Here is a 25458-nt window from a genome sequence, read left to right as displayed (position 1 = left end):
TTTAGCTGTCTTCCATTTCCTTCCGAGTATTTTTTCTGGTACTCATGCCTGTATATATACTTGTATATATTATAATTAGAACCTTTCGGGTTAAGTAAACACAGGATACCCCGGGATGATAGTGAAAAAAAAGCTGCTAATGGAGTTCAGTCTCAGACTTCTTTCACCCAAAATGGACGAAACCAATTCTATTACAAAAAAAGTCAATTGGAAGTGCAACTCCATAAGCCATGCAGAAAAAAAATCAAAGAAACTAGAAATCAGTTAAAGGCTAAAACCAAATTTTTTATTTATTTTTTAACTGGTGCCAACAGCAATACTTATATTTTCTCAGTCAGTCTTTTCAGTAAAATCACTTTCATCTACAAGAGAAAGATCTACAGAGAATCATATAAACATTTTATCTAATTGTTGTTGCTTCTGAAAACACACAGTCGACTCATCGAAATGACGCTTTGCCCAAAAATGCGTTAAGTAACACTCCTGTTTTACAGTAGAGTATTTACTTCTTAATTCAAGGAGCATAAGAAGCCAATTATATGAATTAGTTACTCCAGAGGTGAGACGTACCTTGTGACTGGAATGTTGGATATGTGATTCAGACTCCCAAGAAGGGAGGCAAAATATGTCCTGATAATTACAAACCAATAATTAGTGTTTGTCCTATACCGTGCAGAAAATTATTACAACTAAAAGTAAGAAATAAATTATAAAATAACTGTATGAAATAGTGTAATATATAGCAGCCAGTACATGGGTTTATGAGAGGAAGATCCCACCAACCCAATTTATTAGACTTTTCTCTTCTGAATAATGAAGTAGTTGGCAAAAGTAAAGAATATAACATAATTTACTTAGACTTTCAAAAGGCCTTTGATTCACTCCCACAATAAAGTTTAATTTTGAAACAATAATATTGAAATTTAATTGAGGAAAAATACAAGAGGATGGCATGGTGTTGCATTGGATCGCTACTACCTCACAGCAAGGAGGCCACAGTTCGCATCTCAAGTCCCTCTATGTGTGGATTTGTGGATTTTACATGTTCTGTGTGTTTTGCTCTATTGTGTGTGCGTGTGTGTGTGTGTGTGTTGGACTGGCACCCTGTCGAGGAATAAGGTCATCAGTGGAGTCCCTCAGGAATCTTTTTTTCTAATTTATATTAATGACATAAATTCTGGTATAGTTATTAAATTTGTGTGATTTGTAGATGATACTAAGTTGGAGAGAGAGCAGATCCTAAGGAAGCAGCAAAAATAATTAAATAATGACAACTTTCAGAATTTTGCAATCAATTGGAAAAGGTAGTTTAATGTTGAAAAGTGTCATATGCTACTTTAGGCAAAAACAACATTATAAATAAATTATGGGAGATAATGTCTTATGGGAAGCAACTGCTGAAAAGGATTTAGCAGTTTATGTTGACACAGCATTATCATCATTTAAGCCAGAGGTTTCCAAACTCAGTCCTGGGCATCCATTGTGGTTCCACGGGATCTATTTTGGGAAGCACCAATCTAAGCAATATACAGAAGCAACTACAAACAGGATTCCAAAAAAGTTGGGACACTATACAAATCGTGAATAAAAACTGAATGCAATGATGTGGAGGTGCCAACTTCTAATATTTTATTCAGAATAGAACATAAATCACGGAACAAAAGTTTAAACTGAGAAATTGTATCATTTTAAGGGAAAAATATGTTGATTCAGAATTTCATGGTGTCAACAAATCCCAAAAAAGTTGGGACAAGGCCATTTTCACCACTGTGTGGCATCTCCCCTTCTTACATCACTCAACAGACGTCTGGGGACCGAGGAGACCAGTTTCTCAAGTTTAGAAATAGGAATGCTCTCCCATTCTTGTCTAATACAGGCCTCTAACTGTTGAATCGTCTTGGGCCTTCTTTGTCGCACCTTCCTCTTTATGATGCGCCAAATGTTCTCTATAGGTGAAAGATCTGGACTGCAGACTGGCCATTTCAGTACCCGGATCCTTCTCCTGCACAGCCATGATGTTGTGATTGATGCAGAATGTGGTCTGGCATTATGTTGTTGAAAAATGCAGGGTCTTCCCTGAAAGAGATGATCATGTCTGGATGAGAGCATATGTTGTTCTAGAACCTGAATATATTTTTCTGCATTGATGGTGCCTTTCCAGACATGCAAGCTGCCCATGCCACACACACTCATGCAACCCCATACCATCAGAGATGCAGGCTTCTGAACTGAGTGTTGATAACAACTTGGGTTGTCCTTGTCCTCTTTGGTCCGGATGACATGGCGTCCCAGATTTCCAAAAAGAACTTTGAATCGTGACTCGTCTGACCACAGAACAGTCTTCCATTTTGCCACACTCCATTTTAAATGATCCCTGGCCCAGTGACAACGCCTGAGCTTGCGGATCTTGCTTAGAAATTGCTTCTTCTTTGCACTGTAGAGTTTCAGCTGGCAACGGCAGTTGGCACGGTGGATTGTGTTCACTGACAATGGTTTCTGGAAGTATTCCTGAGCCCATTCTGTGATTTCCTTTACAGTAGCATTCCTGTTTGTGGTGCAGTGTCGTTTAAGGGCCTGGAGATCATGGGCATCCAGTATGGTTTTACGGCCTTGACCCTTACGCACAGAGATTGTTCCAGATTCTCTGAATCTTCGGATGATGTTATGCACAGTTGATGATGATAGATGCAAAGTCTTTGCAATTTTTTGCTGGGTAACACCTTTCTGATATTGCTCCACTATCTTTCTGCGCAACATTGTGGGAATTGGTGATCCTCTACCCATCTTGGCTTCTGAGAGACACTGCCACTCTGAGAAGCTCTTTTTATACCCAATCATGTTGCCAATTGACCAAATTAGTGTTTATTTGTCTTCCAGCTCTTCGTTATGCTCAAATTTAATTTTTCCAGCCTCTTATTGCTACTTGTCCCAACTTTTTTGGGATTTGTTGACACCGTGAAATTTTGAATCAACATATTTTTCCTTTTAAATGATACATTTACTTGGATTAAACGTTTGATCTGTCATCTACGTTCTATTACAAATAAAATATTGACATTTGCCATCTCCACATCATTGCATTCAGTTTTTATTCACAATTTGTTTAGTGTCCCAACATTTTTGGAATCCGGTTTGTAAAAAGAAAAAAAAAAAAGTTGATTATTTTATAAAGACTGCTGATTGAAAGGATGCTATTTATACTCAGATTATCACATGCACTAGCAAGACTGCATTTGGAGTAACTGTGTGTAGTATTAGTCACAAAGCTTCAAAATAGACTTTGCACCACTTAAACTTCTGCAAAGGACAGCAAAAGTATATTCCAGGGATACGCAGCATGTCTTATTCTAGCAGACTCAGGGGATTAAACTTCTTTAGTCTCAAACAGAAGAGGCTGAATGAGCACCAAATTCAGCTGTTTAGAATTTTCAAAGGCGTTAATAAAATTAAACCAGCTCAATTTTTTACCCTGAATCACAATCAAGAACACCAGTGGTTTAATGGGGGGGGGGGTTTGTAACAAAAGTGTGCTTTTCACATGTTATTAAATACAACTCATAATATTTAATTTGTGTATTTATGATTATTTAGATGATCAAATTGAGCAAGCTAGCATTATTTTCAATAGTGAGTATTTAGTCAAGGGTTTGATAAGCAGGTGCATTTTATACAGAAGATTGGGTCAGCTTGACAGTGACAGTGTTTTCAAAGACACAGCATTCTTGAATGTACAGTAATCCCTCCTTGATCGCGGGGGTTGCGTTCCAGACCCCCACCCCCGCGATAGGTGAAAATCTGCGAAGTAGAAACCATATGTTTGTATGGTTATTTTTATATATTTTAAACCCTTATAAACTCTCCCACACTGTTTATAAATATTCCCTGCACAGTTATACTGCATAAACCCTTTGTATTCTCTTAGATATTAGGTAAGATTCATTGAAATTATGTATGTAAACACAGTTTATATACAGTAAAACCTAAATATTATTTTAAAGATATCGAGTGTCTCCAACATCACATATGTTACAGCCATTACAATAGACAGGCCACCAGCAATAAATACGTACAATGCAAGAAAAATTGTATACAGTAAGTGTGTGTACAGTGACACTAAACGTACGTACATGTACTAAGTACTGTAAGTAGAAAATTAATTCTAGTTACTCACCAACAATGACACGGCGACTTGTCCAATAACGATGAGTTTAGTTTTGCCTCACAACAAAGGAGAGCGTTACAGCTCTTCTAAAGGGGCCTCTTCAGGCAACTGTATATCACCGCCGTTGTTCTTCTTCCGGCAGACTTCAATCCAAATCCCTAAAGAAGATTCCATCCAGACTACTGCCTTATTATATCCACTTACAACTCATTTTGCACCCTGGTTAAAAGGACACTGCGGCCGTAGATCTTATATTCCTTTCCTACTTTTTAAATAAAAAGAATCATAGCCTCATTGAAGCAGTAGCAGGAGCTGATCTTTTGAAGCCATAATGAAGGGCTTGACTATGCACAAAGATAAACACAAAAGAGCACAAAAGTTAACTCTTTACACAGCAAAACGCGTTGATGCTGAATGAGCGAGACAAGACTTCCTGGTTGACATCGCATTCAGCACACAGGAACTTAACTGCGTTCTCTGATTGGTTAGCTTCTCAGCCATCAACCAATAGCGCCCCTTGTATGAAATCAACTGGGCAAACCAACTGAGGAAGCATGTACAGGAAGTAAAAAGACCCATTGTCCGCAGAACCCGCGAAGCAGTGAAAAATCTGCGTTATATATTTAGTTATGCTTACATATAAAATCTGCGATAGAGTGAAGCCGCGAAAGTCGAAGCACGATATAGCGAGGGATTACTGTATTCAAATAATATAAAGAATATTGGCAGATGTGCAGATGTACTTTGTAGTCAGCATTTTTGCATTTAACAAGGTCAGGTCACGTTAGGGAGCATTCATGGGTACAGAGCGTTGGCGCATCCATCACACAACAAAACAGCTTAGGATCCCAGTTAGCAACTCCCCAGGTAGACATCCAGTCCAGTCGCACCTTCTGGAAAAGATCCTCCATTTGCTGCAGCCAATTGTTATGTGAGAATTACCTTGGCCTGTCCCAGCTGCTCGGGGAGTGTGAGTTGGATCATCCTCGGGGAATTGAGTCACATGGCCATACTGCCATAACTGATACTCCCTCACATTGCAGGTAATGTAATGTGCCTCATTCGGGATTTTGCGATCAACCGCTTGTTCAATATAAAGTCAAACCAGTGGTACCCAAGGATTCTTCAAAGAGATATAGTACTAAAGAATTTAGTCCTCGTCTCAGGTCACAATCATACGGCAAAACAGGAAGCACTGGGACACTAAAAACTTGAACCTTCGTCCTTTTGCAAAAATATTGGGAACACCACACACCCCTTTCTAAAGACCTAATGACCCCCCCATGCTCTCCCATTCCATCTACTGAATGTCGCTGACGGGATAAGTAAACCTCTTAATACGGTCAACACTCTCTCCACAAATAGACACATATTCTGATGGCTGCACCCAAGAGGTCATTAAAGGCCTGGATCCAGGTGTTTTATCCAGGACACTCATAAGCCCAGACACTCAAACTCCTCACCAAGTCTCTTAAGAATGAACAGGGAAAATGCAGAGGTTCTGTCTTCACTGTGCACAGCACTCACAGTACCAATGTACTGGCTGACCATGACATCCTGCAACTTCAGGGGGGATCCCACAGAGTCTTAGGTTGTCCCACAGGACAACTTGATCAACCCGAGTCAAAAGCTTTACGAAAACCAACAATGGTTACACATAAACTCTGGTGATATTCGTGTTTGCGAGCAATGAGAACTCTCATTGCCACGATGAGTTCGATGGTAGATTTCTTAGGCTTGATATCAGACTGCTCCAGTAGCTGGTAGATGAATAGGTAATCATAGATCCTATTGAGAATGACCCTAGCAAGGACCTTTTCATGGCAGTGAGATCAGTGTTATCCCCCATAGGCTGCCTGGGCAAGATCAGAAAAAAAAAAAACATGAGGACACTGATTACAACCGCAAGATGTTATGCAAATGAATATGAATAGTGTTGCATCCGTGCCATAATGTTTTCCGAAATGTACTGTACAGGTCATAAAATGAATAATTCCAAATATCATATATACCTGTGTCTTTTTGACATCATAAACCATAAGGCGCATACTAATTCAGCGTGAGCAGGAACACTCAATAAAACTGAATAAAAAAAATCAAGTGATGGTGAGATACAAAGAAGGAAGGCAGATTCACCAGCGTTTGTGTATCAGCTTTTATCCCTCCAGATCAGAGAATGTCCAGTTCCATTGCCTCAAAATACCACTCACAGTTATTCTCAGTTACAAATAAAAACTAACAGCTTTAAATCCCTGGTGGGGGAGGGGGAGGGTCTGAGGGTAGTATGTATTGTGATCATGACTGAGAGAATAAATGTGAAAAGCAAATGGTAACTTTTACAAGTCCTAGGAATGCACACAGTCTGTTACAGACACAAACCAAATGTATGTTTGTACTGTATAATATTAACAATAAGAGCAGCTCACTACTGTAAAACAGCAAATACAGGAGACAGTTCAGGTCTAACCGGGGACTATTGATTACAAGTCAGCAAATCTTACCGCTACACGACAGAAGCTGTAGTATCATTCTGGAACCTTCTGTAAAAGTGTTTATTTGATCTTTGGACTTCAGACTTCACATATTATATAGTTTATGCCAACATTTTGTCATTTACTACTAAAATATGAAAAACGTTTCTGTTTTAACAGTATGTTTACACAGATTATTGTAGAAACGGAACACACATGAAATGCATGTGTTCCAAATAACAATCTATTATTTCCACTCTACAACTCCAGCACTTCACTCCCAGTTATAATCAACTAGCAAAATACCTGCGCTTCGCAGCGGAGAAATAGTGTGTTAAAGAAGTTATGAAAAAGAAAAGGAAACATTTTAAAAATAACGTAACATGATTATCAATGTAATTGTTTTGTCACAGTTATGAGTGTTGCTGTTATATATATATATATATATATATACATATATATATACACTAGCCAACCCGCGGCGTACCATACGCCGCATAATTAGGCCGGTTTTTTTAATGAATTTTAAGCACAGGGAGAAAATTAACATTTGAAAAATCGGTAATGTAATAAATCGGCAAGAAAAGCAACATTGTAACAGTGCACGGAACGAACCAACACACAATCGTCCGTGGACGGGGGTGGGTGTACAAAGTGCAGGAGCATCCAAGAAGACGCATGTTTGTCGCGACGCAATCAGTGGGAGCGCCAGGGCCGATCCTGATAGACGGCGCCTTTGTGCGAATGTGGTTTCGCCCTACATTACCTATTTTCTATTATGATATGACGGATATTACTATTACATGTACTACTTCAAACAGGATTAAGACGGTGTTATGGTTAGAGTCGGGATGTATAAATAAAATTTAATTTCAAACGATTAATTTTATAGAAAAAAACAGCCTAGATTAGAAAGCCGGTTTATTTAATCGTTCTAAGCGACAGGCAGCTCTGCACACAGTGACAGTCAATTCAGAGATCGCCGCAGCCCGCTGTCTTTTGCCGCTTGGCTTGACTCGCAATCCCGTTGAGGAACGACGCTGCCTCACATGAAATCTATCGCCCGCGACGCAACTATGAAACATGCAAGTTGAACGCTGACTAAGGGACTATACACAGAGAGCGTGTCGTAAACACATGGTAAGCAATGGAACCGTTCAGACAGAGCGCGCGATGAGCGGCGACCATCAAAGGCTTTTCGCCCTCGCGAGCAAATCGCTATGTGTGTGGAGTCCCTAATAGGCATCAACTACAATACACGCCACACGCAACTTCAAACTTTGCACACTGCAAACGCCGCCGCTGCTATGGTCGCTGGTCGCCTCAGACTTTAAAATTCAAAGGCGGACAGCCGCCGTCGCAGCGTTGCGGCTGCTGCCCGTCTCCTCAACGGCCGCCTTTGAGTTTGGCCCCACGCGGGCACGCTTTTGCCCGCCGCCAGGATCGGCCCTGGGGAGCGTATGAGTCGCACTTAGTGGGAATTCCACGGTTTGCAGCCCGAATGGGCTCAACGGCTTACCACGCCCGGTAGACACACGGTCAATGTCATGCATAATTATTTATTGATGGTTGAACACTTCTGGAAAGACACAGTTATCTACAAAGGGAGGGTTTGAGGATACAACAGAAAGTGAATGAAAAGATGGAACTGTAGACTTTTCATTGCTCTGTGCGGTTTCGCTGCCTTTCTATATATAATCCACCAAGACACCTGACCACGGTAGTAGGGGGGGGGGGGTGAACAAAGTGCAGGAGCATCTAGACGACGCATGTTTGTCGCGGATGCGAATTGCTTTATGTAGCGTGTAAAACAGTTTGCCATGGAGCACGTGGTGGAGCGTCGTAACCGAAAACTGCTCACTTCATTGTGTTTTAACCTCAGTTGTAAAGGATTGTTTTAAGGATCCCATGGGATACCCCTCGCAAACCGTTTGACACGCTGCACCATAGAGTCCGGACGTATTCATGTAATCAGCGTATTGTTGAGCAGACTGTATAACAATGCCTCTGTGACTAAGAACAACGGACACCACGCCACCGGTTATCCCAATGTTGGCAAACAAAGCCAAGAGCCATGTCACGTAAGTTTGAGAGCAACAGTTTAAGTCAATGACATTTCTCCAAAAAAAACCCGACTGACAGAAACAAACAGTTACCTGAAGCAGGAATTTCCATAACATTCAAAGAATTGTTGTTTCCATGAAATACATTTGAAGCGGCAGCCATGGAGAGCAAAAGAATAGTCAACGTGGACCACAGCACAGACCAAAGCGAGTGAGTATGTGTTTGATGAGCTGTTTGATTTGGCGGTCAGTGGTCTGAGGTGCGTTCCTGAGCACGTGGGAGGAGGGGTAGAGTTTCTGGGCGGGGCTTCATTGTTCCTTTCGCATGGTTTTTCATGGTGGACGCGGTCGGGTGTCGAAACCGAAAAGAATAATGAAAAGTCAACGTGGCTTAGACGTGCATGTGGACTCCTAGCACAGACGAAAGGGGCTAACTGGGTGGTCGGTGAGTTTTGCGTCCGGGCACATGGGCAGGCAGTGTGAATGCCTAGAGAGCGAGGGTAGACGGGCGGTGAAAAGGAGTGTTGGTGGGTAGGAAAACGCCTTCTGTGTTCCTGCAGGAGCATCTAAGAAGACGCATGTTTGTCGCGGATGCGAATTGCTGTATGTAGTGTGTAAAACAGTTTGCTATGGTGCAAGCGGTCATGCGTTGTAACTGAAAACTCGGTTTTTAAAGACTGCTTACTTCATTGTGTTTTAACCTCAGTTGTAAAGGATTGTTTTAAAGATCCCATGAGATACCCCTCATATGCTGCATATGGCGATTCACCTCCGCGAGAAACATGCCTCTATGAACAGTCAACGTAGCTCGGAGGTGCATGACATTAACCTGCCTTGCACCGCATGTGGCCTCCACGACAGACGAATATAAATGACGCCACTTTTTCTGTGTCCTCGCGTCCGACTTGGTGGGCGTGGCCCTGCGAGTTGTCGTATCCAATGGAGTTGGTGGGCGTGGCTCCTATCTTCGTGCGCCATAGGTGTCTCACTTGTCGGTGGCTTAGTGAATCCACGCCCTTTCCGGCGTGCTTTTCATGGTTGTCTTGCCTTAGTGAATTATATATATATAGATACACACACACACACACACACATACAGTGGGTACGGAAAGTATTCAGACCCCCTTCAATTTTTCACTCTTTGTTATATTGCAGCCATTTGCTAAAATCATTTAAATTAATTTTTTTCCTCATTAATGTACACACAGCACCCCATATTGACAGACAAAATTAAGGCCAAAAAGTTCTATCTTGGTCTCATCAGACCAGAGAATCTTATTTCTCACCATCTCGGAGTCCTTCAGGTGTCTTTTAGCAAACTCCGTGCGGGCTGACATGTGTCTTCCTCTCCTCAGTGTGTGGAGACAACCAGGCACTGCTCATCACTTGTCCAGTACAGTCCTCACAGTTAACCATGGCGGTGGCAGCAGGGACAGGACGACTGGTTGCAATTGAGGGAAAGATGAATGCGGCCAAGTACCGGGATATCCTGGACAAAAACCTTCTCCAGAGTGCTAAGGACCTCAGACTGGACCGAAGGTTTACCTTCCAACAAGACAATGACCCTAAGCACACAGCTAAAATAACGAAGGAGTGGCTTCACAACAACTCTGTGACTGTTCTTGAATGGCCCAGCCAGAGCCCTGACTAAAACCCAATTGAGCATCTCTGGAGAAACCTAAAAATGGCTGTCCACCAACGTTTACCATCCAACCTGACAGAACTGGAGAGGATCTGCAAGGAGGAATTGCAGAGGATCCCCAAATCCAGGTGTGAAAAACTTGTTGCATCTTTCCCAAGAAGACTCAAGGCTGTATTAGCTCAAAAGGGTGCTTCTACTAAATACTGAGCAAAGGGTCTGACTACTTAGGACCATGTGATATTTCAGTTTTTCTTTATTAATAAATCTGCAACAATTTCAAAAATTCCTTTTTTTGTCTGTCAATATGGGGTGCTGTCTGTACATTAATGAGGGAAAAAATTAATTTAAATTATTTTAGCAAATGGCTGCAATATAACAGAGTGAAAACTGAAGGGGGTCTGAATACTTTCCGTACCCACTGTGTGTGTATATATATATATATATATATATATATATATATATATACTGCTCAAAAGAATTAAAGGAACACTTTTAATCAGAGTATAGCATAAAGTCAATGAAACTTATGGGATATTAATCTGGTCAGTTAAGTAGCAGAGGGGTTGTTAATCAGTTTCAGCTGCTGTGGTGTTAATGAAATTAACAACAGATGCACTAGAGGGGCAACAATGAGATGACCCCCAAAACAGGAATGGTTTAACAGGTGGAGGCCACTGACATTTTTCCCATCTCATCTTTTCTGACTGTTTCTTCACTTGTTTTGCATTTGGCTACAGTCAGTGTCACTACTGGTAGCATGAGGCGATACCTGGACCCTACAGATGTTGCACAGGTAGTCCAACTTCTCCAGGATGGCACATCAATACGTGTCATTGCCAGAAGGTTTGCTGTGTCTCCTGCACAGTCTCAAGGGCATGGAGGAGATTCTAGGAGACAAGCAGTTACTCTAGGAGAGCTGGAGAGGGCCATAGAAGGTCCATTACCCATCAGCAGGACCAGTATCTGCTCCTTTGGGCAAGGAGGAACAGGATGAGCACTGCCAGAGCCCTACAAAATGACCTCCAGCAGGTCACTGGTGTGAATGTCTCTGACCAAACAACCAGAAAGACTTCATGAGGGTGACCCAAGGGCCCCATGTCCTCTAATGGGCCCTGAGCTCACTGCCCAGCAGCATGCAGCTCGATTGGCATTCGCCATAGAATACCAGAATTGGCAGATGCACCACTGGTGCCCTGTGCTTTTTACAGATGAGAGCAGGTTCAGCCTGAGCACGTGACAGAAGTGAAAGGGTCTGGAGAAGCCATGGAGAACATTATGCTGCCTGTAACATCATTCAGCATGAGCAGTTTGGTGGTGGGTAAATGATTGTCTGAGGAGGCATATCCATAGAGGGTCACACAGACCGCTACAGGCTTGACAAAGGCACCTTGGCTGCCATTAGGTATCAGGATGAAATCCTTGGACCCATTGTCAGACCCTATGCTGGTACAGTGGCTTCTGGTGCACGACAATTCCTGGCCTCATGTGGTGAGAGTATGCAGGTAGTTCCTGGAGGATGAAGGAATTGATACCATTGACTGGCCACCACACTTTCCTGACCTAAATCCAATAGAACACCTCTGGGACATTATGTTTTGGTCCATCCAATGCCACCAGGTTGCACCTCAGACTGTCCAGGAGCTCAGTGATGCCCTGGTCCAGATCTGGGAGGAGATCCCCCACAACACCATCTGTCATCTCATTAGAAGCATGCACCGATGTTGTCAGGCATGTATACAAGAACATAGGGGCCATACAAAGTGCTGCGTACAATTTTGAGTTGCTGCAATTAAATATTGGCAAAATGGACTAGCCTGCCACGATGTGGCATCCTTTCGTTCCTAACACATTACCCAGTCTATATCAGTATAGATATCCAGGAGGATTTCTTTTTCCCATTGAGATCTGATGTGTTTTCAAAGTGTTCCTTTAAATTTTTTGAGCAGTTTATATATATATATACACACACACACACACACACATAAACATATATACATATACATATATACATATAAACATATACACATATCTACACATACACATATCTATATAGATATACATATACACATATACACCTCTACATATATATTATATATATATATATATATATATATATATATATATATATATATATATATATATATACACATATCAACATATACATACACATACATACATACAGATAAATATACATATATCTATACTAATAAAAAGCAAAGCCCTCACTGACTCACTCACTCACTGACTGACTGACTGACTCATCACTAATTCTCCAACTTCCCGTGTAGGTAGAAGGCTGAAATTTGGCAGGCTCATTCCTTACAGCTTACTTACAAAAGTTGGGCAGGTTTCATTTCGAAATTCTACGCATAATGGTCATAACTAGAAGCTATTTTTCTCCATTTACTGTAATGGAGTTGAGCTCGAAAGCCGCGGGGGCGCGGAGTTTCGTGTGACATCATCACACCTCTAACATAATCACGCATTACATAGAAAACCAGGAAGAGCTACAAAAAGCTGAAGAAAACATGCATTATATAATTAAGAAGGCAGCGAAACAATTAGAAGCGAAGCGAGTGACATATAAAACCATATTCAGCGGCTCACGTGAACTGATGCAGTGCGCAGACAAAAAGCAACAGTTCCAAAGAGTGCTGAACAAAAACCGAATTACACTGCTACGCTCAAATAGACAAACCACACGCCGTGGCGCAATAGTAGAGTCTTTGCCTCTAGCGCAGACGTCCGATTCCCGAGAGGGGATGCACTGAGTATGTACGCGCGCTTCTCGATTCATTTTAGCCTCGCATCCCCTTGGTTTGAGACGTATGAAAAAATATGCGGTTAACGCAGAAAGACAGATCACCAATTGAAGCTTCATGAATAATGGATACTTTATTCGCCATCAATGATTGTTTTGGTAAAGACATACTCAGTGTATTCATTAGATGAATGGTTAAAAAGTAAGAGCGAGGGGAGGGTAACTTATTGAGGCACACAGGAAAAACCACAATAGCATGCGGGCTCGATGTACCGTAAACACGATCTGAATTGCGCGATCACATTCAAAAAAATATTTCTTTTCAAGTTCTATTTAGTCCATATGTGTCAAACTAAAGGCCCATGGGCCACATCCGGCCCGGTATGTAATTATATCCGGCCCGCAAGATCATTTTATATACTGTATTATTGTTATTAATGGCCCGGGGATATGAAGCACTGGTAACACGATAAACTACAGATCCCATAATGTAGCGCTTCAGCTGCCTTGCCGAACACTTACTGCGTTAATCAAGTCTAGCTTATGATGCTGCAAGTTACTGCGAAGCCAGCCCACACGATGCCAAAGAGAAAAGGTGATTATCAACATAGAACCTTTAAAAACCGATGGGAGGCTGAGTATATGTTTACTGACATTGCGGGTAAACTCGTGTGTCTCATTTGTGGAGCTAATATGGCTGTAATTACAGAATTTAATCTAAGATGGCACTATGAGACAAAACATCAAGATAACCTGAAAGACCTGAATGCAATGCACAAGATACAGAAAGCAGAAGAGTTAAAGAAGAATCTGACATTTCAGCAGACGTTTTTACCCGTGCAAAATCACAAAGTGATTTCAAGTGAAGCTACTTTTATGGGAGACACAAATGCACCAGTGCAACTTGCCCCACTTTCCCTGTTGCTAAGTAATGTTGAACCAAGTCGGCACTACGGTGTTCTAAATTCGCACTTTGCTGATAAACTGAGCGCACTGCGCACTGAGTTCGCACGGCGCTTTGGTGACTTTGAAGAACACCTGCAGTCCATCCTGAGAATCTCCACAACACAGAACCTCACACCAAACATAAACCAACTTGTTACCAAAAAAGATGCCAGGCGTCCAGCTCTGATAAAATGACATAAGAGAAAAGACAACTGAATGATTTGATTTGTTATTGCTGAAAAGAACACATTTTATTTATATTTCCAGGTTTTCTTATGCACCATGTTCATATTTTAATTTGTATAATTTTGACAGGATATATTTTTATGAAGAGCAAAATCTTTTGAGATATTTAAAATTTAAGTTTTTTTTTATATAAAATTACATAAGAGTAAAGAAATTTGAATGTTTGTTCTTTTAACATTTACTTTATTTCTAACTTGTATAATGTAGACAGGATATATTTTTATGGAGAGCAAAATATTATAAGTTATTTAAGGTTTGAGTTGATTTATTCCGGAATAATATTCTGTCGACTAAATAAAAATTCCTTCTCTTTTAAATTTAAATAGAACTTGAACAGAAACGATAGTTCATAATATCCACGCAGACTTGCACGTAAGAGCGGGAGTCATCCGTTTTAACAAGCAGCGTATTGCACTGATACGAAATAGCCTGCCCATTTAATTATTTAGGAATGGATAAATAAATTAAGATTTTGTACAAATAATGTTTTTCATTTTTCTTCCTTCATTGATTCTGGCACCCCCAGCAACAGTTGCTCGCACCCCAAAGACAGTATATATGTGTGTATATATATATATATACAGTGGTGTGAAAAACTATTTGCCCCTTCCTGATTTCTTATTCTTTTGCATGTTTGTCACACAAAATGTTTCTGATCATCAAACACATTTAACCATCAGTCAAATATAACACAAGTAAACACAAAATGCAGTTTTTAAATGATGGTTTTATTATTTAGGAGAAAAAATCCAAACCTACATGGCCTGTGTGAAAAAGTAATTGCCCCCTTGTTAAAAATAACCTAACTGTGGTGTATCACACCTGAGTTCAATTTCCGTAGCCACCCCCAGGCCTGATTACTGCCACACCTGTTTCAATCAAGAAATCACTTAAATAGGAGCTGCCTGACACAGAGAAGTAGACCAAAAGCACCTCAAAAGCTAGACATCATGCCAAGATCCAAAGAAATTCAGGAACAAATGAGAACAGAAGTAATTGAGATCTATCAGTCTGGTAAAGGTTATAAAGCCATTTCTAAAGCTTTGGGACTCCAGCTAACCACAGTGAGAGCCATTATCCACAAATGGCAAAAACATGGAACAGTGGTGAACCTTCCCAGGAGTGGCCGGCCGACCAAAATTACCCCAAGAGCACAGAGACGACTCATCCGAGAGGTCACAAAAGACCCCAGGACAACGTCTAAAGAACTGCAGGCCTCACTTGCCTCAATTAAGGTCAGTGTTCACGACTCCACCATAAGAAAGAGACTGGGCAAAACGGCCTGCATGGCAGATTTCCAAGACGCAAACCACTGTTAAGCAAAAAGAACATTAGGGCTCGTCTCAATTTTGCTAAGAAACATCTCAATGATTGCCAAGACTTTTGGGAAAATACCTTGTGGACTGATGAGACAAAAGTTGAACTTTTGGAAGGCAAATGTCCCGTTACATCTGGCGAAAAGGAACACAGCATTTCAGAAAAGAACATCATACCAACAGTAAAATATGGTGGTGGTAGTGTGATGGTCTGGGGTTGTTTTGCTGCTTCAGGACCTGGAAGGCTTGCTGTGATAGATGGAACCATGAATTCTACTGTCTACCAAAAATCCTGAAGGAGAATGTCCGCCATCTGTTCGTCAACTCAAGCTGAAGCGATCTTGGGTGCTGCAACAGGACAATGACCCAAAACACACCAGCAAATCCACCTCTGAATGGCTGAAGAAAACAAAATGAAGACTTTGGAGTGGCCTAGTCAAAGTCCTGACCTGAATCCAATTGAGATGCTATGGCATGACCTTAAAAAGGCGGTTCATGCTAGAAAACCCTCAAATAAAGCTGAATTACAACAATTCTGCAAAGATGAGTGGGCCAAAATTCCTCCAGAGCGTTGTAAAAGACTCATTGCAAGTTATCGCAAACGCTTGATTGCAGTTATTGCTGCTAAGGGTGGCCCAACCAGTTATTAGGTTCAGGGGCAATTACTTTTTCACACAGGGCCATGTAGGTTTGGATTTTTTTCTCCCTAAATAATAAAACCATCATTTAAAAACTGCATTTTGTGTTTACTTGTGTTATATTTGACTAATGGTTAAATGTGTTTGATGATCAGAAACATTTTGTGTGACAAACATGCAAAAGAATAAGAAATCAGGAAGGGGGCAAATAGTTTTTCACACCACTGTATGTATGTATATATATATATATATGTATGTATGTATGTATGTATGTGTGTGTGTGTGTGTGTGTGTGTGTATATGTATATATGTATGTATATATGTTTATATGTGTGTGTGTGTGTATATATATATATATATATATATATATATGAATGACAGAAACACTCATAACAGTGACATCTTTTTATTACTTCTTTAACACACTACTTCTGCTGAAGCTGGTATTTTACTAGTGTGTGTATATATATATATATATATATATATATATATATATGGAAGAGAAGGTCTGTGATACAGTTTGCATATTAGCAGTTGGAGATCCACAAAGGGAGAAAATGAATCACGTTCATAAAGTAGTTTTATTCCTGAGCTTTCAACCCTACCAGGGGTCTTCATCAGAGGATAATGCTTAGACATACAAGAATCAAAGGCAATATATAGCAATAACTTTCTTGATGGGGTGGTGAGGTTGTTGGGAGTAAAGTCTTGTTTATTAAGAATAAGTTCTTCTTAAGTTTGTATATGCTGGATTTATGTCCAAGTGTCTGTTGATGGCGTTCTCATTTGATAACCAGGATTCAGCCAGCTCTCTAGCACTTTTATTATTGGCTTTAAATTTTACTTGTACATCATCCCAATTAAATGTATGTCCTGTTGATTTAGTATGCTTATAGATCAATGACAGTCGCCCTTTCTTCTGGCGCTATGTGTTCCTGTATCACGTGTTCGATTCTTTTTGAAGTTTGTCCTATGTATACCGCTGAGCACCGAATTGCATGGAATGCTGTATACTTTGTTTAGTGTTTCTGCTGTCCATTTCTTGTTTTTGGCATTAAAGAGGACTGTTAGATTATTCATGGGTTTGTGTGCTATTCTGACACCTGACTTGGCCATATATATATACATATATACACACATACATATATATACACATACATACATACATACACACATATATACAGTAATCCTCCTCGCTCGGGGTTGCGTTCCAGACAATCCCCGCGATAGGTGAAAATCCGCGAAGTAGAAACCATATGTTTCTATGGTTATTTTTATATATTTTAAGTCTTTATAAACTCTCCCACACTGTTTATAAATATTCCCATGCAGAGTTATACAGCATAATCCCTTTGTATTCTCTTAGATATTAGGTAAGATTCATTGAAATTATGTATATAAACACACTGTTTATATACAGTAAAACCTAAATATTATTTTAAAGATATTGAGTGTCTCCGATAGCACATATGTTACAGCCATTACGATAGACATGCCACCAGCAATAAATACATTACAATACAAGAAAATAGTATACAGTAAATGTGTGTACAGTGACACTAAATGCACGTACATGTACTAAGCACTGTAAGTAGAAAATTAATTATGTTTACTCACCAACAATGACATGATGACTTGTCCGATAACAATGAGTTTTATTTTACTGCACAACAAAGGAGAGCGCTACAGCCCTTAAAGGAGCCACTTCAGCGATTGTATAGCACTGCCGTTGTTCTTCTTCTGGCAGTCTTCAATGCAAATCCCTAAAGCAGATTCATATCATAAAGTAGTTTTATTCCTGAGCTTTCAACCCCTACCAGGGGTCTTCATCAGAGGATAATGCTTAGACATACAAGAATCAAAGGCAATATATAGCAATAACTTTCTTGATGGGGTGGTGAGGTTGTTGGGAGTAAAGTCTTGTTTATTAAGAATAAGTTCTTCTTAAGTTTGTATATGCTGGATTTATGTCCAAGTGTCTGTTGATGGCGTTCTCATTTGATAACCAGGATTCAGCCAGCTCTCTAGCACTTTTATTATTGGCTTTAAATTTTACTTGTACATCATCCCAATTAAATGTATGTCCTGTTGATTTAGTATGCTTATAGATCAATGACAGTGCGTCCTTTCTTCTGACGGCTATGTGTTCCTGTATACGTGTTGCGATTCTTTTTGAAGTTTGTCCTATGTATACCGCTGAGCACGAATTGCATGGAATGCTGTATACTTTGTTTAGTGTTTCTGCTGTCGATTTCTTGTTTTTGGCATTAAAGAGGACTGTGCGCAGATTATTCATGGGTTTGTGTGCTATTCTGACACCTGACTTGGCCATATATATATACATATATACACACATACATATATATACACATACATACATACATACACACATATATACAGTAATCCCTCCTCGATCGCGGGGGTTGCGTTCCAGACAATCCCCGCGATAGGTGAAAATCCGCGAAGTAGAAACCATATGTTTCTATGGTTATTTTTATATATTTTAAGTCTTTATAAACTCTCCCACACTGTTTATAAATATTCCCCGCAGAGTTATACAGCATAATCCCTTTGTATTCTCTTAGATATTAGGTAAGATTCATTGAAATTATGTATATAAACACACTGTTTATATACAGTAAAACCTAAATATTATTTTAAAGATATTGAGTGTCTCCGATAGCACATATGTTACAGCCATTACGATAGACATGCCACCAGCAATAAATACGTACAATACAAGAAAAATAGTATACAGTAAATGTGTGTACAGTGACACTAAATGCACGTACATGTACTAAGCACTGTAAGTAGAAAATTAATTATGTTTACTCACCAACAATGACATGATGACTTGTCCGATAACAATGAGTTTTATTTTACTGCACAACAAAGGAGAGCGTTACAGCCCTTAAAGGAGCCACTTCAGGCGATTGTATAGCACTGCCGTTGTTCTTCTTCTGGCAGTCTTCAATGCAAATCCCTAAAGCAGATTCCATCCGGACTACTGCCTTATTACATCCACTTACAACTCGTTTTGCACCCTGGTTAAAAGGACACTGCGGCCGTAGATCTTATATTCCTTTCCTACTGTTTAAAAAGAATCGTAGCCTTCAACAAATCCAAAACGTTTACCTTTTCGGCAATCATTAACATCTTCCGTTTGCACTTGGGCACGGCCCCTGAAGCAGTAGCAGATCGTTTTGGAGCGATAATGAAGGGCTTAACTATGCACAAAGATAAACACAAAAGAGCACAACTCTTTACACAGCGAAACACGTTGATGCTGAATGAGTGAGACGAAACTTCCTGGTTAACACTGCATTCAGCAGGCAGGAACTTAACTGCGTGCTCTGATTGGTTAGCTTCTCAGTCATCCGCCAATAGCTTCCCTTGTATGAAATCAACTGGGCAAACCAACTGAGGAAGCATGTACAAGGAAGTCAAAAGACACATTGTCCATAGAACCCTTGAAGCAGCGAAAATCAGCGTTATATATTTAGTTATGCTTTCATATAAAATCCGCGATAGAGCGAAACCGCGAAAGTCAAAGCGCGATATAGCGAGGTATTACTGTACATACATATATATATATATATCTACACATATACACATACATATACATACACACAGATATATACACACAAATACATATATATATATATATATACATACACACACACATATATAAACATATATATACATACATATCTACATATATACACACACAGCTATTTCATATCAGTGCAATACGCTGCTTGTTAAAACGGATAACTCCCGCTCTTACGTGCAAGTCTGCGTGGATATTATGAACTATCGATTTGTTCAAGTTCTATTTAAATTTTAAACAGAAGGAATTTTTATTTAGTCGACAGAAATATCTTTGGTAGGAATGGTAAAAACAGACAGGAATATTATTCCTGAATAAATCAACTCAAACCTTAAACAACTTATAATATTTTGCTCTCCATAAAAATATATCCTGTCTAAATTATACAAGTTAGAAATAAAGTAAACGTTAAAAGAACAAACATTCAAATTTCTTTACTCTTATGTAATTTTATATAAAAAATAAACTTAGATTTTAAATATCCCAAAAGATTTTGCTCTCCATAAAAATATATCCTGTCAAAATTATACAAATTCAAATATGAACATGCTGCATAACAAAACCTGGAAATATAAATAAAATGTGTTCCTTTCAGCAATAACAAATCAAATCATTCAGTTGTCTTTGCTCATATGTCATTTTAGAGCTGGACGCCTGGCATCTTTTTTGGCAACAGGTTCGTTTCTGTTTGGTGTGAGGTTCTGTGTTGTGGAGATTCTCAGGATGGATTGCAGGTGCTCATCAGTGAGGCGACTCCTGTGTGCTGTTTTGTTAGTCTTTATCACTGAGAAGAGCTTCTCACACAGATATGTGCTACCAAACATGCACAAGGTTCGAGCCGCATGTAGACGGACTTTTTGTTCTTCAAAGTCACCAAAGCGCCCGCAAACTCAGTGCGCCAGTTTATCAGCAAAGTGCGATTTGGGAACACCGTAGTGACGACTTGGTTTAACATTACTTGGCAACAGGGAAAGTGGGGCAAGTTGCACTGGTGCATTTGTGTCTCCCATAAAAGCAGCTTCACTTGAAATCACTTTGTGATTGTGCACGGGTAAAACGTCCGCTGAAGTGTCAGATTCTTATTTAATTCTTCTGCTTTCTGTATCTTCTGCATTGCATTCAGGTCTTTCAGGTTACCCTGATGTTTTGTCTCATAGTGCCGTCTTAGATTAAATTCTGTAATTACAGCCACATTAGCTCCACAAATGAGACACACGGGTTCAGTAAACATATACTCAGCCTCCCATCGGTTTTAAAGGCTCTATTTTCAGAATCAACTTTTCTCTTCAGCATCGTGTGAGCTAGCTTCGCAATAACTTGCAGCATCATAAGCTAGACTTGATTAACGCGTAAGTGTTCGCAAGGCAGCTGAAGCGCTGCATTATGGGATCTGTAGTTTATTGTGTTACCAGCGCTTCATATACCCGGCCATTAATAACAATAATACAGTATATAAAATGATCTGGGCGGATATAATTACACGCGGGCGGATGTGGCCCGGGCCCTTGAGTTTGACACATATGGACTAAATAGAACTTGAAAAGATATATTTTTTCAAATGTGATCGCAATTCAGATAGAGTTGACGCACTACAGCCTGCATGCCTCAATAAGTCATCCTCCCTCGCTCTTACTTTTTACCGCTCATCTAATGAATACACTGAGTATGGCTTTACCAAAACAATCATTGATGGCTAATAAAGTATCCATTATTCGAGTATGTAGATCGGGATATATATATACATATATATATACCGCGTATCGCAGTGGAGAAGTAGTGTGTTAAAAAGCTAGAAAAAGAAAAGGGAACATTTTAAAAATAACGTAACATGACTGTCAATATACAGTATTTGTTTTGTGAGTGTTACTGAGTGTTGCTGTCATCAAGGATTTGATTATCATTATTTCTTTCAATCAGGTTCGTATTTGTAGGATGTGTTGTGTTCAAGTTACATTCCGTGTTTGTCAATCGCTGTAAAGATGACAGGTTTCATTCATCGATTCGCTTCTTACTGCATCAATAAACAGCTCGTCTTCTTCTTTATCTGAGACCTGACACACTGCATGCACGGTTTTTTACACTGTCTTCCTTTAGCGGGACATTGACTTTTTCCACCGTGTGCTTTGTTTCCACAGTAGCTGGATTTATGAATATGCTTGTATGTATCAGACGCTTCATTTTTTGCTGCCTTTTCAATTGTGTAATTCGTTTTGTTCAGCTCTTTGGAACTGTTGCTTTTGTCTGTGCACTGCGCCAGTTCACGTGAGCCGCTGTGTACATGCATCGAAGTTCCCAGCTGTGCTGGTGCCATCTCGTGCTATGTCCATGGCTGTATTTAATGTTACCTTAGTCCTGGCACTTAAAACTTCTCTCGCAGTTTCGCTGAGTTTGTGTCAAACACCACCCTGACCATCTCATCTTCCTCTGCATAAGCACAGTCCTTCACCCGTGAATATTTAGTGGCAGTTTGCTATTGGATTGCCGCTGACGGACGGCCTTATATGGGCAGGCACTAAATTACAAACGCCAGCGCAGCCTGTCTATGAACTTAATTTAAAGTGTAGGTTTACATCGGCTTTGTTTCAAGTAGCAGAACTCATGAATATGGTTGTATATGTCACTCGCTCGCTTCTTATTGTTTCGATGCCTTCTCAATTATATAATGCATGTTTTCTTCAGCGCTTTTTGGGCCTATTCCTGGTTTTCTATGTACTGCGTGATTACGGAGGCGTGATGATGTCACACGAAACTCCGCCCCCACGGGTTTCCAGCTCATCTCCATTACAGTAAATGGAGAAAAACAGCTTCCAGTTATGACCATTACGCGTTGAATTTCGATATGAAACCTGCCCAACTTTTCTAAGGAAGCTGTAAGGAATAACCCTACCAAATTTCAGCCTTCTACCTACACGGGAAGTTGGAGAATTAGTGATGAGTCAGTCAGTCAGTGGTGAGGGCTTTGCCGTTTATTAGTATAGATACAGTGGCTTGCAAAAGTATTCGGCCCCCTTGAACTTTTCCACATTTTGTCACATTACAGCCACAAACATGAATCAATTTCATTGGAATTCCACGTGAAAGACCAATACAAAGTGGTGTACACGTGAGAAGTGGAACGAAAATCATACATGATTCCAAACATTTTTTACAAATAAATAACTGCAAAGTGGGGTGTGCGTAATTATTCAGCCCCCTTTGGTCTGAGTGCAGTCAGTTGCCCATAGACATTGCCTGATGAGAGCTAATGACTAAATAGAGTGCACCTGTGTGTAATCTAATGTCAGTACAAATACAGCTGCTCTGTGACGGCCTCAGAGGTTGTCTAAGAGAATATTGGGAGCAACAACACCATGAAGTCCAAAGAACACACCAGACAGGTCAGGGATAAAGTTATTGAGAAATTTAAAGCAGGCTTAGGCTACAAAAAGATTTCCAAAGCCTTGAACATCCTACGTAGCACTGTTCAAGCGATCATTCAGAAATGGAAGGAGTATGGCACAACTGTAAACCTACCAAGACAAGGCCATCCACCTAAACTCACAGGCCGAACAAGGAGAGCGCTGATCAGAAATGCAGCCAAGAAGCCCATGGTGACTCTGGACGAGCTGCAGAGATCTACAGCTCATGTGGGGGAATCTGTCCATAGGACAACTATTAGTCGTGCACTGCACAAAGTTGGCCTTTATGGAAGAGTGGCAAGAAGAAAGCCATTGTTAACAGAAAACCATAAGAAGTCCCGTTTGCAGTTTGCCACAAGCCATGTGGGGGACACAGCAAACATGTGGAAGAAGGTGCTCTGGTCAGATGAGACCAAAATGGAACTTTTTGGCCAAAATGCAAAACACTATGTGTGGCGGAAAACTAACACTGCACATCACTCTGAACACACCATCCCCACTGTCAAATATGATGGTAGCAGCATCATGCTCTGGGGGTGCTTCTCTTCAGCTGGGACAGGGAAGCTGGTCAGAGTTGATGGGAAGATGAATGGAGCCAAATACAGGGCAATCTTGGAAGAAAACCTCTTGGAGTCTGCAAAAGACTTGAGACTGGGGCAGAGATTCTCCTTCCAGCAGGACAACAACCCTAAACATAAAGCAAGGGCAACAATGGAATGGTTTAAAACAAAACATATGCATATTTTAGAATGGCCCAGTCAAAGTCCAGATCTAAATCCAATCGAGAATCTGTGGCAAGATCTGAAAACTGCTGTTCACAAACGCTGTCCATCTAATCTGACTGAGCTGGAGCTGTTTTGCAAAGTAGAATGGGCAAGGGTTTCAGTCTCTAGATGTGCAAAGCTGGTAGAGACATACCCTAAAAGACTGGCAGCTGTAATTGCAGCAAAAGGTGGTTCTACAAAGTATTGACTCAGGGGGCTGAATAATTACGCACACCCCACTTTTCAATTATTTATTTGTAAAAAATGTTTTGAATCATGTATGATTTTCGTTCCACTTCTCACATGTACACCACTTTGTATTGGTCTTTCACGTGGAATTCCAATGAAATTGATTCATGTTTGTGGCTGTAATGTGACATATATATATGACATCAACACTCATCACTCACAACAGTGACAAAACAATTACATTGACAATCATGTTACGTTATTTTCAAAATGTTTCCTTTTCTGTTTCATTACTTCTTTAACACACTACTTCTCTGCTGCGAAGCGCGGGTATTTGGCTAGTATATATACACACACACACATATATACATATATATACAGATCTACATATATATACATATCTACATATATACACACACACTACATATATATATATATATATATATATATATATATATATATATATATATATATATATATACACATATATATATATATACATACACATATATATATATATATATATATATATATATATATATATATATATATACATATATACACATATATACACACATATATATATATATATATATATATATATATATATATATATATATATAACTGCTCAAAAAATTAAAGGAACACTTTGAAAACACATCAGATCTCAATGGGAAAAAGAAATCCTCCTGGATATCTATACTGATATAGACTGGGTAATGTGTTAGGAACGAAAGGATGCCACATCGTTTGATGGAAATGAAAATCAAAGACACCCCAAAAATCAGAGTGAAAAAATTATGTGGCAGGCTAGTCCATTTTGCCAAAATTTAATTGCAGCAACTCAAAATTGTACGCAGCACTTTGTATGGTCCCTGTGTTCTTGTATACATGCCTGACAACATCGGTGCATGCTTCTAATGAGATGACAGATGGTGTTGTGGGGGATCTCCTCCCAGATCTGGACCAGGGCATCACTGAGCTCCTGGACAGTCTGAGGTGCAACCTGGTGGCATTGGATGGACCAAAACATAATGTCCCAGAGGTGTTCTATTGGATTTAGGTCAGGAAAGTGTGGTGGCCAGTCAATGGTATCAATTCCTTCATCCTCCAGGAACTGCCTGCATACTCTCACCACATGAGGCCAGGAATTGTCGTGCACCAGGAGCCACTGTACCAGCATAGGGTCTGACAATGGGTCCAAGGATTTCATCCTGATACCTAATGGCAGCCAAGGTCCCTTTGTCAAGCCTG

General features: G+C 40.0%; 1 protein-coding gene across 7 annotated transcripts in view; it reads left to right on the top strand.

The window, feature by feature from the left end:
• Positions 1–25458, top strand: part of phf10 (PHD finger protein 10) — a 216634-nt gene that overhangs the window by 159948 nt on the left and 31228 nt on the right. The gene's annotated exons all lie outside the window — the stretch shown is intronic.

Source organism: Polypterus senegalus, chromosome 3, assembly GCF_016835505.1.
Source record: "Polypterus senegalus isolate Bchr_013 chromosome 3, ASM1683550v1, whole genome shotgun sequence".
NCBI lineage: Eukaryota > Metazoa > Chordata > Cladistia > Polypteriformes > Polypteridae > Polypterus > Polypterus senegalus.
The sequence above is the reverse complement of the archived record's forward strand: the minus strand, read 5'-3'. Positions and strand labels throughout refer to the sequence as shown.